This window comes from Mustela nivalis, assembly GCF_964662115.1.
Source record: "Mustela nivalis genome assembly, chromosome: 2".
In the NCBI taxonomy this organism is placed as follows: domain Eukaryota; kingdom Metazoa; phylum Chordata; class Mammalia; order Carnivora; family Mustelidae; genus Mustela; species Mustela nivalis.
The window spans coordinates 167619766-167635306 of NC_139021.1; the positions used below are offsets into that span (position 1 = coordinate 167619766).

Sequence of the window (15541 nt, forward strand, 5' to 3'; positions counted from 1 at the left end):
TTTTCTTTCTTTCTTTTAAGAGAGCATGTCTGTGGGGGCAGGGAGGGGCAGAGAGAGGGAGAGCAAGAATCTTAAGTAGAGTCCACACCCCGTTCGAAGCCTAACTCCGGGTTGGATCTCACGACCCTGAGATCATGACTGGAGCTGAAATCAGGAATCCAACCCTTAACTGACTGAGTCAGCCAAGTGAGCCATTTTCAGTAGTCTGTTTTATTTTCTTCATAGCCCTTAGCATCTGAAAATACCCTTATTTACCATTTAGCATCTGTGTTTTGCCAGTACAATAACATTTCATGAGTGCAAGGAAATCTGGCTGTTTTATTCTCTCTTCATCCCTAGCACCCAGAAGAGTGGCTAGCCCATGGTAGGAGTTCAGTAAATACTGTGGTCTCAGTGAATGAAAGTACGTGAGTGAATTAATGGAAAGTAACTCCAGCGGGGGTCTCCTTAGATAGGCTGTCAGTAAACAAAGTCTGAGTTTTCAGGATGATGGGTTTGGGGATCACAAAATTCTAAGTTTGCTCTACACAACTTCATTCCAGACAAACAGGTTTACTTGCTGTTCTGCCAACACCACCTCATACTTTCCTGTCTTTGTTTACTGAAGAGACTTAGGTCATGCATCCACCAGGAGCATGGCCCTGAGCAGAGTGTAGGGGGACCTGACTCAGAAAACTCACATACACACCTCTGCCCCTGCCGCCTCCATCATCAAAGGGCCCGCTCCTCCTTCTTTCCTTGTCCCCGTCCTGCTCTTCTTCCTACTCTGGGACACCCTTCCTGCTTTCTCCAGCAGGAACTGGCCTCTCTCTTCCCTGACTCCTTTTGGACTCTGTATATACTACTTCCCCTGAATCTGGTATGCTTACCAAATGTGTGCCTTCAGTAAGTTACTCAAGCTCTCTGAGCCTTACTTCCTTCATCTGAAAAATAGGATTAATAATACTGATTTAACAAGATTGATAAAATGATTAAATATATATAAAATGCCAAGCACGTAATCGCTCATTAAATGATAATGATAACAATTCCTATTTCTTCCTATTGATAATAAAACTATAATAATTGTCTTAATAATTATTAAAATGAAAAGTAATATTATTGACAATACACAGATATTTATTGAGTAGTCACCATTTTCTAGGAGTACCACATTTATTATCTCATAGGTGGTGATTTTGCAATTTAGTTGCTTCACACATTTGTATTTTATTTCCCAATTCGATGTTTAGGGTGTTAGCTATGTCTTAAGGTTTTGTTTTTTTTTGTTTTTTTTTTTTTTAATCTTCTGAGGGTCAGACTAGTGCATAGTTCATAGCAAGTGCTCAAGAACTATTTGTTGCAAATGATATGATGATCTGTAGCTCTGAAATTTAGTGGTTTGCAATATGTCAGAATATAAACTGATTTGGAAAATCAGACCAATTTGGCTTGTAATTTAAAACTTGAGTTTACGTATGTCAGCTGCTACAATAGCATGCTGGTGAAAACTCTGCTTTCCATTCATTCAGTAAATACTTTGAACACCTACTGTGTGCCATACTCTATAGGCAAAGACTTCTAAGATAGGGAAATGATGCCATTCATTTGTCTGTATTTCTGGCATGTTTATAAAGCCCACTTTTGCAGTTGCTTATTCCTTTCAAGAGACTGGCTCTTAAGCTTTATCTAAGCACTTAGAGAATATACAGAACATACAGCGTAATGAATAGTTAGGTTCTGGAGTCAGAAAACCTCAGTTTGGATTGTAGCTTCATTAATCCTTTGTTCTGAGATCCTGGGCAAGGTTACTTATCCTCTTAAAGCTTCAGCTCCTTCATCTGTAAAATGCAAATAATAGTAGTATCTACCCTTAGGGATTATTGTAGGTATGAGATAAAATAATGCATAAGAAGCATTCAGTACTGGCATACCATAAGAACACAACATATTGGGGCGCCTGGGTGGTTCAGTGGGTTAGCCTCTGCCTTTGGCTCAGATCATGATCTTAAGGTCCTGGGATCAAGCCCTGCATCAGACTCTTAGCTCAGTGGGGAGCCTGCTTCCCCCTCTCTCTCTCTCCTGCCTCTCTTCCTACTTGTGATCTCTCTCTCTGTGTCAAATAAATAAGTAAAATCTTTAAAAAGAATAAAAAATAAAATAAAAAAAAAAGAACACGACATACTAGCTATCGTTAAACAACTAGTTCATATTCCTGTACCAAGCATACTAAGGATACTGGACAAGAAGAACACACCTTTAAACTCCCCTTTGAACAAGGAGAGAGGAAATAAGCATATACATAAGTTCCTTCATATGTCAGGTATTAGAGTAGAAGTTCTCCATATGTTATTTAATCCTCACAATAGCATGGTGAAACATATAATCTTATGGAAGAGGATGCTAGGACTTAGAAAGGTTAGTATCTTAACCAAGATATGCCATAGAAATGGTGGAGCCAGGGTTTGTCCTTCTGGAATGCCTCTCACATAATGAAAAAGGACCCACCTGCATTGCATTCATTGTGACTCTGAGATTCTCCATACATTCCATAGTTCCTATAAGATAGCCATGCCCGGGGCGCCTGGGTGGCTCAGTGGATTGGGCCGCTGCCTTCGGCTCAGGTCATGATCTCAATGTCCTGGGATCGAGCCCCGCATCGGGCTCTTTGCTCAGCGGGAGCCTGCTTCTCTCTCTCTCTCTGCCTGACTCTCCGCCGACTTGTGATCTCTCTCTCTGTCAAATAAATAAATAAAATCTTAAAAAAAAAAAAAGATAGCCATGCCCAAACTTTGGTACATGAGAATTACTTGAGCTGCTTTAAAAAACCCTCAATCCAAGGCTCACCTTAAAAGAGTTTAATTCAAGGATAGGGCCAAGAATGACTATTTTAGGAAATACCCTCAGGTAATTCTGTTGCAAGTGGTTACTGATCACATTCTAGAAGGAGTGCTATCAGGTTTAAAATTGGATTTAAAATTAGGTGATTTGTAGGACATATATGTTAAAGATTAGCTGCTGAAATCTTAAGGCCTAGGACCATGTGATGAAATGTAAAGATAAACTGGTATATCTTAGGTTTCACGCACCAATTGCATACTTAGTATTCATTTTGTTTTTATTTTTTTAAAGATTTTATTTATTTATTTGACAGACAGAGATCACAAGTAGGCAGAGGCAGGCAGAGAGAGAGGAGGAAGCAGGCTCCCTGCTGAGCAGAGAGCCCAATGTCGGGTTTGATCCCAGGACCCTGTGATCATGACCTGAGCTGAAGGCAGAGGCTTTAACCCACTGAGCCACCCAGGTGCCCCTGTATTCGTTTTATAGTTTCTCTACACAGAAACTGGTTTTGTATGAGTTTTTATGTCTTACCTGTGAGTGGGCTTCTCAGTCGGAGTATCTTATTTGTAGTAGTTGTTTATTGGCAGTTATTCATTAAGTTATGGTGATCTTAAAGGTTCCACCAACTGGAAAATGAATAAATGAGGATAAATGCCTTTTTTTAAAAAAGAAGGAGACCACTTAGGGTGATATTTCACTAGTGTTCCAGAAATTTATCAGGCCTGATTACTTAAACAGTTGTGTAAGGATCTTTCAGGTATTTAGTTGAAATAATTATTTTAAAAGAAACCATATAGGTCACATAGTACTAATAAAATATGTTGATGAATCTTTGAGTATTGTCCTGATTATGTCTCCTCAGGGAATGAAGAACTCATTAGCATGAGTTTCATGTCAGTCCTTCCTTACTCTGTTCCCCCAAGTACTTTCCAAACAGGCGGGGCATAAACGGGGGATCAAAATGTATATAGTATGGCCAAGTTTCCAATGAATGGCTCATCCAGTCCCACCGATTAAGTACATGACATTATGTAGTACGAAAAGGCTTTTGTGCTTCACTGAGTTTACTTTTCTGTCTGAGAACTTTTTCAAAAAGGTAAATTTTGGCAAAGGGATGGAGAAAGTTCTCCATATAAATTAGCTCTTCACATTCAACTGCAGAAGCATATTCCCCAGTCCAGGAAAAAAAACCCCACAAAGCTGAGAAGTTTGTTAAATTGGAAGAGCAGGGTGACTGTGAGCCAGTGTGAAAACACACACACACACACACAGGCACAAGAGATAAACCTGTTTGCTTTCTGAAACAATAAGTAGTAAAACAGGTTGTTTAGGATAAAGTCCCTTGAACTAGATAATTGCTTTTAAATACATCTGCCTATAATAATACCTTATATTTACATAGTCCTTTGAAAACTTCAAAGCATTTTTCCGTTTTTTATTTCATTTGAACTTCACAGCCACGCTATGAAGTAGGTATAGCGCATCCTATAATCCACCGGTACCACCACCTAAAAGATAGCTAAATTGAGGCACAAGCATGTCAAGAAACTTGTTTGAGGTCACATAACCAGTTGGTGTCACAACTAGAACTAGAGCACTGGAAGTTTGAAACTTAAGCCTGTGTTTTCTTGGCAGAAAGTGTCTTGGCTACTGCTTGATCTACCCAGAGTTCATGTGGAGATTTGTGGCTACAATTTAATTGGAGAATACAAATCAGGCATGCCTAAAGAGCTCTACAGAAAGGAGATTGTTTCTGTTAGATCATGACTGTGTTAGAAAAGGGAGGTAGAGAATAGAGTCAGTTGTTTCAGACAATGCAAATTGCAAACAAACAAAAACACTTTGTAATCAGTTTCTGGATATTTTGGGGTCTATTCATTCATTAATTCGTGTATTCATTTTTTAAAGTATCTATTAAGTGCTTTTATATAAGAGACTGTACTCAGAACTTTTAGGAAGATACAAAGAAATGCATTTAATTGGGAGGGGTTTGAATTATGCAGATAATTGCCATTTTATTCATGTTATTAGCACCTGGTAAATGAAATGCCTTCCTTGCAGAAGAGCAAGATAAACAAAAACAGATGAAGAAATTGGGCAACTAATTTCCCTCGATTATCTCCCTATAGGAAGCATTCTTTTTTTAAATCAGGTGATAAATTGTCCTGTTAGATACATAAAACACCAAGTTTGCTATGTGATCTAATGTAACACAGATCTTAACTGTAATACCCCCTTGAAACTAGGGAGTGTGGGCTTAGGTCAGTGCCAGGTTCTTTGACAGGAACACCAGATCAGGACTGAAGGGAAACTGTTCCTATCTAACAGCACAAAAAATGACTTCCAAAAAGCATCTCTGAAGGCCAGAATTAAGTCTGTAATACTTTCCCCTGCCTGGCTCTTGAACTTTTCCTCTTGGCAGGCATACTTAAGGATGTAGACAAAAGGGAACAGAGGCACCAATGGGCCCAAGGAAGCAACCAACAGAGTTGAAGTCCCTGTCATTTGGCTGGAAGATAAGCAAGAGTTTGCCAATGAGTGGTGTTCCCTTGGGAGACACTTAAAAAAAAAATTCCTGGACAAAATTCTTCACTTTCTAGTGTAAACCCAAAGGCAAAATTTGTGCTAATATTTGCACACATTGTTAAGTACTTGTTTGATATTTTTTAGTTTATACTACATGTACACAGACAGTGTCACTGAGTGAAACTACCATTTTTTGTTGGGACAGGTCTTGCTTAGCCCTCAGTGTGTGTATATGAAACCGTGTGTATGGTCGTATATGTTGTTTGTTTGCCTTGTGTGTTTGTGAAGAGTGGAGAGTCAAAGTAAAACCCAACTCTGTCCTTAACTCTGTCCTTGTTTAGTTCTTTGGGTTTCTATTCTTTACGTTTATAAAATTACAGGATTGGAGTCAGTGAGCTCTAAACTCTGTTTCAACTCTACCATCTAGCAATGCTCAGTTTTTAAATACTTTCATTATCATTAAACACTATGTACTTTAATACCCTTAGTAATATAGTATGGTCCTGCTTTAAGAAAACTGATCATAGATATGAAATCTTAAGTCAGATAAAATTTTTATTCCTTTTACAAAAATGATTATTTGATCTGCAAAATAATTTCCAAAATGGTAGTAAATAACAAACTCTGGTTATACATTTAAAATAAAGATTTATTTATTTTTATTTTTATTTATTTATTTTTTAAGATTTTATTTATTTATTTGACAGAGAGAGATTACAAGTAGGCAGAGAGAGAGAGGAGGAAGCAGGCTCCCTGCTGAGCAGAGAGCCTGATGCGGGACTCGATCCCAGGACCCTGAGATCATGACCTGAGCCGAAGGCAGCGGCTTCACCCACTGAGCCACCCAGGCGCTCCATATTTATTTTTATTTTTTAAAAGATTTTTTGTACCCCTAAAGATTTATTTTTAATCCAAGTTTCCATGAAAAGTAATTTAGAATGCGACAAACTTGCATTAAATAAAAAAAATAAGCATACAAATGTCATAAAATCATAGTATTTTGGAATGCCAAAGGAAAATTTCAATCCAACATCATCATTTTGCAAAACAGAGAACTAAGGACCAAATAAGATTACGTATTAGTTCAAGATCACAGCTTTAGATAACAAAGGCCCTGCAAGGAAAATTGCAAAACATTTTCTGTTTTTCTCTACTCATATTTTGAGGCCACACCTCTACCTTTACCTATGAAGAAAATAATCACAGCTGTTCATTGCTTAAATCAAGGAATATTAATTATTGAATAAAATTTAAAGTTATAATGCAGATGATCAGGTTCTTCCTGTATGGGCATATTACATTTTAGTAAATAGTAGATTCATATGCATTTGAAGTAAGTTAATCTACTTATTTTAATTTTGCTGATTTCTGAATTGCCACTGAAATAGAACAGTGCTCTCCTGTTATTGTTTAGAATTGATTTTTTTTTGTTTTTCCAGAAATAATACTGTAATCTTTATAACATGAATACACACAGAGGGGCACCTGGGTGGCTCAGTGGGTTAAAGCCTCTGCCTTAGGCTCAGGTCATGATCCCAGAGTCTGCACCTGGGTGGCTCAGTGGGTTAAAGCCTCTGCCTTAGGCTCAGGTCATGATCCCAGAGTCTGCTCAGCGGGGAGCCTGCTTCCTCCTCTCTCTCTCTCTCTCTCTCTCTGCCTGCTTGTGATTTCTGTCTGTCAAATAAATAAATAAAATCTTAAAAAAAAATACACATTGTAATCTGTCAATAACACATTTTCTAATACCAACATCCGCTGAAATCCCAGGTTTGCTTAGTGTTAGAAGGCTTGACTTCACTGCTCCCAGTCACATGAATGAGTTTCATTATTCTTTTCCAATTCTTGTATTAAATGCTAATAACCTCCTTTTATTTGGCTATCATTTTAGTGAAATGATTGGAAATTAAATATTAGCACAAAATACTAACTGGTTTCCAGGCACAGCGCTTTATTTTTGCCATGGACCCCAATGTTTGAAGTTAGCAGGACTCTTTAAAACAAGTGTGCTTCCAGCATTTCATTGATTCGCACTAAATCAGTCCCTCGATCATCCATCCGGTCAATTTTAACCTTGACCTCCCACAGCTGTACTGCTTTACTCAGTCCCAAAAAGTCCCTGCTTGTGCTGCTTATGAAGCAATAGTAGAGAGGAGAAACAAAGCCCATTCCTTTAAGAAAGATTCCGCCTCCTTTTTTATAAGCAAGCGCCTAATGGTAACTGGGGAGTCTCTACTAAGTCACTTTACTACTCAGCATTGGGAGAAGCTGCAGCGGCTGCTGTGGCTGTGGCTGCCGCCGCCGCCGCCGCCGCCGCCGCTGGTCTGAGGCTGCAGTGGGCTCCTGTGCAGCACTGCAGAACCCACACCTACAGAAGACACACACGTCTACTACCCTTGACACAAGAACGCCTTGCATCTCCCGCGGGTAAGCCGATCTTTTATCCATTTTGTCCAGAAACTGTGGGAAAGGGAATGATCATGGAAACGATGGCTCATCAGACATGCTTAAAATGGATTATGTTAATTTGTCTTCTTTGGGGAGGGGGTTGTTTAGATCTGTGAGTGGGAAATGCTCTATATAGTGGAGACTATTGTCTGATAAGTGCTCTTAACATACTTTTATTTATTTATTTTTGCTATTCATAAAAGGCTAACCTTGATGCATGCAGAAGCTTTTCATTTTTTTTCTTTATAAATGCAAAAAAAAAAAAATCCAGCCACTCCCAATATCTCTCTCAAATACTGCAGATATTTTTAAACACCAAATAAAATGACAGGCGGAGCATTTTCTAAATATTTTCTCACCAAAGTCAGGAAGCCTTCCCTTGATCCTTCAGGGGTATTTAAAAATCATAAGGCATGGTTAGATTTTGAGCAGATGGGAGATGGTGGTAGACTAAAATTTCTATAGCCTTAGTCCAGTGGAGAGAGAAAATGAGAGAAAATGAATCACAGTTTGTGCCAACACAAGATTCATTTTCCACACTTCATATGTGGGAAGAGGAAACTACATTTTAATTAGCACATTTTTAGGGAAGAAAGAGGGGATGAGGCTAAGGGGGATGGCATGAAGTATTTGAGGGGGAAGAGTCTGCAGAGGAGGAAGGAAATGAAGTGGACCGTCGCCAGGGCCTTGGAAACGAAGGGAGATAAGGGTGGGGAATGAAGTTTGTTCTGTTTGGTAGGGTGGGGTTGACTCCAGGGACCATGAATAACCAGAATGGCGCTTGGAGGGGTGTGCTTGCGAGTGGATGCGTGTCCGTGGAGGACACGTGTGCGGAAGGGATGTGCGAATCGTGGGTGGCAGAGAAAGGTGTGCATTACTGGGAGGTCTGTTTGGAGAACAGGTTGGAATGAGGAACGTGTCTGGGCGACGGAGGGGGAGGGGGCCCAGTGTCACCTGTGGATGGATCCACATCCCTGCTATCGCATCTCCTGTTGCAAAGTTTACCCAGCCCCAAATTCATTTTGAAAGCTGGCGTTGCCTCCTCGACTCTTCCCCTCCAAGAAGCCAGCTCTCATAAGGTCACCAAGCCAGGGGCCAAAGTAGGGGTGAAGACCCTCCACCGGCCTAAGTGGAGCCGGACTGAGGGCGCCGTTGCCCGGCCCCTCTGGGGAGGTGAGTAGGGGGAGGAAGCGCCGGAGAGGCAGTACTCTGAGCAGAAAACCTAGGCCCCTCCTATGGGGGGCGCGCGGAGACTGAACCTTAGCCGTGGCCGCCCCCTGAAGACCCAGCTGCCAGAGCAGGCGGCAGGGGTTGACCGAAAGCTGCGGCTCAGCCTCGGGGCGGAGAGGGCTCGCTCAGGTTAGGGTGGGCGACATTTCTGAGGCGTCCCTCCTCCTCCTCCTCCTGGTAGTCGGGTTTCCGTCGGGGTTATTTCCCCCTGTGACGCTCAGGGGACGCCACGGATCGGAACCGCATAGCCGGAGGAGGACGCCGAAGAGGTGCCAGGCAGCCGCCTAGCGCCAGGCCCTCCCCGAGGCCCGGCGGGCCGGTAGGTCCTTGCGGCCGCGGCTACACAGATGTGGTTAGAGGGCGGGGAGGGGGCCGAAGCCGCTGGAGGCAAGGCTCGCGAGGGGCGCGAGGGGCCGCAAGGGGCGGAGCCTTGAGGAGGTGGCACCGAGAACGTCCTGTGATTCTGAGGGGCGGGGTCAGGACGCTCGGGGGGCCCAAAGGGCGGGCCCAGGGGCGTTCGGGGGTGCGAGGGGCGGAGCCAGAGGCGCTTGGGGGCCTATGGGCGGGGATTGGGGCGGGGCTTAGGGGCGGGGCCAAAGGACGCTCCGGGGGCGTTCGGCCAGTCCCGCCAGAGCGCGAGCGGCCCGCTGGTAACGGTCGCTGGGTCGAGGGGCGGGAGGGGAAGGAAGGGGGTTTAAATTATTTTCTTCAAAAACAGTGAACAGTGAGCGAGAGCTAGAGGCATCGCGACCCAGGTGTCGCCGCTTCCTGCTACCGAGGGCTCGGCGCCCAGGTCCCTCCCTCCTCACGCCCCCTCCCCTTGTGTCCTCCCCTGTGGAGCTTTGCGGCGCTTAAGAGGCGGCGGCGGCGGATCGAGCGGCCGCTGCAGCTCCCGCGGCCGCGGAGAAGGAGGAAAGGGAGCACAAAGCCAGCTGCGCGAGGCGAGCTGCGAGGTAATCCTGAGGGGAGAGAAGGCGCCGTCGTCGAGCCCCTCCTCCCGGCGGGGATGGCCTGCGCCCGCGCTGGCTGGGCGGTGGGACCCTTCCTGGGGGTCGCGCGGGGGCGGGGAGTGCGGGGGCTTGCGGGGCCGAGGGGACTTCCGATTGGTTGTCCCCTGCGTCCTCAGGTGAACGTCTTCTTCCCGGGGGGCCGGAATGGGAGCCTTGGGCTGGTCCGAGGGGAGTGGACCCGAGGGGGAGGGCCCCTTGGCGCCGCCGGGTGGGCCCGACTCTTGGGCGTCCTCTGGTTTCCCTCGGGAAGGTAAAGGAGTTCTTCAAGAGCTCGTTGAAGCGTGGGTGACCTGGGGACCTTAAGCTCTGAAGGTGTGCCCCCGAGGTGGCCGCGCTCGGAGAAGGTGGAGGTAAGGGAAGGAAGGTTGGTTGGTTTTGTTTTTCCTCATTTTAAAAAACTTGTGTTACTAATTGAAAGCGTTCAGCCACCTCTCCCCTGTAGTCCGCGTCCCCCGTCCTCCCAGCGCGCGCACACACCCCTACGAACACCTACACGTTAAGGTTGTGCTTCCTGCCTGGGGTGACAAGCAGAGTTGGCAGCAGGTCCCCTTTGCTGGTGTTTGGGGCACGTCCAGCCTCTTTGGAGGTATGCTGTTACAGCTGAGGCAAGACCACAGAGACAGGTAGAATAAGCTAGGCCTTTATTAAATTGGCAAGAATGGCCTTAGGTGAACTTTTTTGTTGCAGAGATTTAATTGCAAGTAGGTGCCCGGTTAAAATGGGAGCGTAGTAAAACCACTAATTTCTTTGGCACTTGTGCTTTTGCCACTGACCACTGTAGCGGTAAGGAGAGAAGTGGAATTCAACTCAACAGGAGGCTTTGAGTTGGGATTATATACAAGTGTGGTGAAGGAGTTGATAAGATCCTAGGGGTTGGAACCAGCTACGTCAACGTGTGTGCATGTTTGTGTTAAATTATACAATATTTCTGATTTAGCAGTATGAAATGATTGCTTTTCTTGGAATGAAGTGCCTCTACATTGTGCTTAGTATATCCCAATTTTGGCTTCAGAAGACTTTCAAGAGAGCGTTGGCAAAGAGAGTAAGAGTGCAGGGTAACCCGTCGTTAAATTAAGTTGCTTGACTATTAAAAAATTGATGTAAGTAAGGTATGGTACCAACTCATTTGTAGCCTTACTTTTGGAGCATATGTGTAAAGTTTTTTGTATTCAAATCTTGATTGCATTTTAATTGACCTGTAGCGTGTTTTCCTTTGCTTAAATTGACCTGTTTAATTTTGCAGAGGGGGGCGCCTGGGTGGCTCAGTGTGTTAAACCACTGCCTTGGGCTCAGGTCATGATCTCAGGGTCCTGGGATCGAGTCCCGCATCGGGGTCTCTGCTCAGCAGGGAGCCTGCTTCCCTTCCTCTCTCTCTGCCTGCCTCTCTGCCTACTTGTGATCTCTCTCTGTCAAATAAATAAATAAAATCTTTAAAAAAAAAAAAATTTTGCAGAGGGAGGGCCAGGAAAAAAATGGCCACTTTGGCTACATTTAATTTTTCATCTTTTTAAAGAGTTTGCTTTTTTCTCTTCCCGCTTTTTTTCTTCTGATTTTATTTATTTGAGAGAAAGCAAGTGGGAGAGGGAGCAGGAGCTGGGGAAGGGGGCATTGGGAGAGGGAGAAGCCGACTCTCCTCGGAGCCAGGAGTGTGATGCGGTACTAGATCCCCAGACTTTGGGATCATGACCTGAGCCAAAGGCAGACCGTTAACTGACTGACTAAACCACTTAGGTGCCCGATCCAAAGAGTTCACTCTTTAAATTAACCTCAGGTGCTGGCATGTTGGTAGAAGTTTTTAAAGAACAAGCGTCCTATCAATCTTGAATGTCTCAATTTAAATGCAAACTAAGAGATAATTGGTCATGGGGCAGTCAATATATTGTAGCTTTTTTACATGTATGCTAACAGGTTTGTTAACATTTGACATGACAGGTGACCATGGGAAATTTATTTTGCATAATAGAAGGATTGTATTTCAAAATGTTTTACATTCTAAAAATGAAAAAATTGTACACTTCTATTTCTAATTCCTTTTTTCAATAATGCTGTACTGGGAAGGATGTGCTTCACTCGGTGATTTTTTTTTTTTTTAAGATTTTTATTTTTTTATTTACTTGAGAGAGAGAGAGTGAGAAGGTGAGAGAGGAGAAGGTCAGAGAGAGAAGCAGACTCCCCATGGAGCTGGGAGTCCGATGCGGGACTCGATCCCGGGACTCCAGGATCATGAACTGAGCCGAAGGCAGTCGTCCAACCAACTGAGCCACCCAGGCGTCCCAAGTGATGTTTAAAGTGTGCATTTGGTCTTTGTAAAACCAGAATGTCTTTTGAGACTAAGATGACATAACGTCATCTCCTTCACACAGCCCTAAAATCTGGACTCAGGGAGGGGTTCAACTTGTGCAGTTGTGAGGCTTCCTGAAGTAGGTGTATCATGTCTTGTTTTGTTACACCTACACAGCCTACACAGATTGTTAGCTGTTTCATTTGTTCTGTGGCAAAGCATTTGGTTAGCAGTACTGGGCAGCACTTATGCATGTCATCAGGGTATGAGAAGCATTTTTATTGAGGGAAGAAATTCTATAAAAGCATAGAAACCCAAATCTGAACAAATTCAGCTTGTAGAGTGTTGGGGAATGATAGTATCATAATACTGAGTTGTTTTATATAAAGTGTTTACAGTATAGTCTGATATTTAGTAAAGCGTTTTGTGTGTTTATCATCATTAGTATATAAAATGGGTCATTTCAAAAGGTGGTTATATCACACTACATAGCAAGTGAAGACGAAGCAAGTATTTGTAAGAACCCATATTTCCTCTACCTCTGTGCCAGACAGAGTTTTATATGATTTAATTAATTTATTTTTCACGACAACCCAGTGACTAAACAGAGACAAAGGTTTTTGCCCAAGGAGTATAGGCAGTAGGTGCCACAGGCTGGTTCTGAACCCATAGTCTGACTGTAGAGTGTAACTACTGGGCCCTGCTATTATACTTGCAGTAGTAGTTACAAATTGGTGAAAGGTCCTCCATGTATTTCCAAGACTGCAGGTGTATGCCTTTGTGTTGTTTAGCCACACCCTTTTGTATTAATACCACCAACAGGTTGTTTAAATATGAAGGGTGGGTGATTAATCGGCATTAAATAGGATCACCTTTTGACTTTGGAAGAGGATTCTCTTTTGATAAGTTTAGCTAAGATACTATATATGGAATAGAGTATGTTATCTTTTTTAATTACTATAATTAAAGCCCTTTTTATTTTTATTTATTTATTTGTTTTTGTTAAAGCTTGCCAATGTGTTGGGGCCCACCAGGCCCAGCAGGCACTAGTTTCCCTTGGAGAGTTTCTGCTTCTGCACTGAATCAGTAGGGTTGATCTTTTGATTATCAGCATCATATCAAGCTAAGATGGATTTTTAACTTAAATTTGTTCTAAATTCTACCTGAATTGCCTCCTAAAATTAGCTTTAAGATATAACTACGATTTGTACTTTGTCACATCCTCACTGAATTGTGTGTTGCTGCTTCACCAATGTAGTTGATAGGTCCAGCAAATAAATTACAACCTAATTTAGGAGCTGGTTTAAGTAATGTTTAGAATTATTGTAGAGAACTGAAATGTCCTTTTGTTGACAGTTTAGTGAAATGCAATGTTAGGAAAAAATGTTTAAAAACAAGCATATGTTGAATTAAGAAAGCCCAAGCTGTATTGAAGACCCAGGTTACTAATCTGTTTCTCACATACATAAATACTAAATTTTTTAGCTAGAATTAATATTCAGTGCTGTTTCCAAATCCTTTGGAAATGCTAAATATGTAGAGTTTGAATAGGAGAAAATTTTAAATGTCTAATCAGAGTACTATTCCTTCTTTTAAACATGGATACCTTATTTTAAATTAATTAAGGAGTCGTAGACTGTATTAGGTCATTGAGGTTCAAAATGAGTGCCCTGATACTTTCCTGTCTTTTGTATTAATGGTTTATCATTTGAACTCGTTTTTTAAAGATTTTATTTATTTGGCAGAGAGAGACCGCAAGTAGGCAGAGAGGCAGGCAGAGAGAGAGGGAAGCAGGTTCCCCGCTGAGCAGAGAACCTGATGCAGGGCTCCATCCCAGGACCCTGTGACCACCACCCGAGCCAAAGGCAGAGGCCCAACCCACCGAGCCACCCAGGCGCCCCAGTGGCTTATCATTTGATCTTGGGGTCCATTCCAGTGTATTTTATAGATGAGATTGTTGTGAAGTCTTTCGGGTTCTGCAAGTGCCTAAGCTCTCATGGCCAAGAGCCAAGACAAACTCAAATTTTTACTGTAATGGATTGTATATATTTAGAATCCTTTATATCATACAGGTTAGAAGTCTTTCACTGACTGTGTCTTGAAAGAAAACATGTCTGTTAACTCTTACATATCCCTTATATGTAGTAAGTAGATGAATTTAATTTTTTCCTTTTAGCAGTAGGTAGTTATGGACACACGTTTATAACCATCCTACCTGAGGGTGGTTACTACCTTTCATGTAAAGTTAAAAATTATTCACCTGGCATTCATAATTTGAGTATGAACAATTTTTTTTTTTTTAAAGATTTATTTATTTATTTATTTATTTGACAGAGAGAAATCACAAGTAGATGGAGAGGCAGGCAGAGAGAGAGAGAGGGAAGCAGGCTCCCTGCCGAGCAGAGAGCCCGATGCGGGACTCGATCCCAGGACCCTGAGATCATGACCTGAGCCGAAGGCAGCGGCTTAACCCACTGAGCCACCCAGGCGCCCTGAGTATGAACAATTTTAACTGCAAATTGTGTTAATTAAAATTAAGTGTTACAGGAAAAAAGGTTTATGGGCTCTTTATTTCATGTGCATTTTAATAATACTAATCTTTTATATCTGGTCAGGTTTCAAAATGCAGTTCAAAATTAAGTTAATTGCACAGTTGAACACATATTTGAATGTTAAGATGGTACTCTTTAACTTACCATAGAAACTTAGATGATAGTACAAATAAGAATCAGTCTCATGTTTCTTAAACTAATTTTTGTTAGATATCTGAAAAGCTGCATTAATAATCTCCCAGGTTTCTAGGATATTACTACACGACAGAGCAATTTAATGAGAAGTATCTTAGAAACCTTAAAGAGTGAATGTGGCTTTCAGTGTTATCTAGTATAACCCAAAAAGTAGTAACATGATCACCAAAAGGTATAAAATGAAGGAAACCCATCTTTGATATTAAAAGGCTTATTGCTCTTATAAATTTCCTTCTTAGGAAGATAGTATAGACTGGTTTTTAACCGCCAAAGCTGAATGTTATTGTATAAGCTTTGATGTGCAGTTACATCTTTATAATGAGTTTAGATTTAAATTGAACTTTCACCTGATAACAGACTTACCTGCATTGCCACCATATGCCTTACATTTACTTGTTTTTAAAAGTTGGTGATAAAGCTTAATGGGAAATAGTAAGACCTCCCTGGTTTAAGATGAACTTTGAAGCCTTTTTGTTTCAAAT

At 42.2% G+C, this 15541-nt stretch overlaps 1 protein-coding gene across 14 annotated transcripts in view; it reads left to right on the plus strand.

Annotated features, from left to right (window-relative positions):
* The first annotated feature begins 7571 nt into the window (after positions 1–7571).
* Positions 7572–15541, plus strand: part of ADD3 (adducin 3) — a 126319-nt gene continuing 118349 nt past the window's right edge. For 3 of the 14 annotated variants that reach the window (XM_082720175.1, XM_082720163.1, XM_082720169.1), the window contains exon 1: positions 9622–9974. The gene's annotated coding sequence lies outside the window, so the exon portion shown is untranslated. Of the gene's footprint in view, positions 7771–9058; positions 9341–9595; positions 9975–10286; positions 10382–15541 lie in introns of those variants that run through there. The other 11 variants (XM_082720179.1, XM_082720161.1, XM_082720178.1 and 8 more) reach the window with 10 other exon arrangements.